Here is a 760-nt window from a genome sequence, read left to right as displayed (position 1 = left end):
GTAAGATAGATCTTGAGACATGATCTAGTCACAGACGTGTAGATATATTTTGTGCGTGGGAGGAAGCAAGGTTAACTGATCACATAGGGTCGCTATGCGATCGCAAGAGTGAGACGGGTTGGAGAGAGTGACCTAGATAGACGATGTGCGTGAGAGAGTATACAATGTGAATAGGTCAAATTGGGCTCAAACATGGTGATATATCATTTTTGTCCGAGAAAGAGCCAGGTCAATCGAGACATACGGAGAGAGAGAGAGAGAGAGAGAGAGAGAGATTGAGTGAGCATGGCCCACCATGAGGTCGAAACAGTGGCGGCGGCTTGGATGGACTGACCTAGATAGACAATCTACGTGAGAGAGTATAGAGTGTGTCGATCGAGGCCCGAACAGGGAGATATATCATTTGTGTGTGAAAGAAAATGAGGTTAAACGAGAATCAGATAAACAGAGCGAGATTGAGCGAATGTGGCCCGCCGTGCGGAAGAAAGAGTGAGACAGTCTCAAGGGAGTGACCTAGATATACAACGTGCGTGCGTGCGCACGAGAGGTTGGGGGGGCTAGATAGGCAATGCATGTATTTAGCGCGAGAGGGTGAGAGGGAGAGGGGAGAGAGAGAGAGAGCTCGGCATGGGGTGCAATGGTGGGTGTGTGAGGTAAATACATTTGGTAACAGACTGGAAAAAGGGGTTGTGTAGTTGAGAGACTTAGAGATCGAAACATGGAGAGAAAGAATGAACTTGTGTTGGAAACCGATAGCTTC

This window comes from Triticum dicoccoides, chromosome 7A, assembly GCF_002162155.2.
Source record: "Triticum dicoccoides isolate Atlit2015 ecotype Zavitan chromosome 7A, WEW_v2.0, whole genome shotgun sequence".
NCBI lineage: Eukaryota > Viridiplantae > Streptophyta > Magnoliopsida > Poales > Poaceae > Triticum > Triticum dicoccoides.
This window is presented reverse-complemented; position numbering follows the sequence as displayed.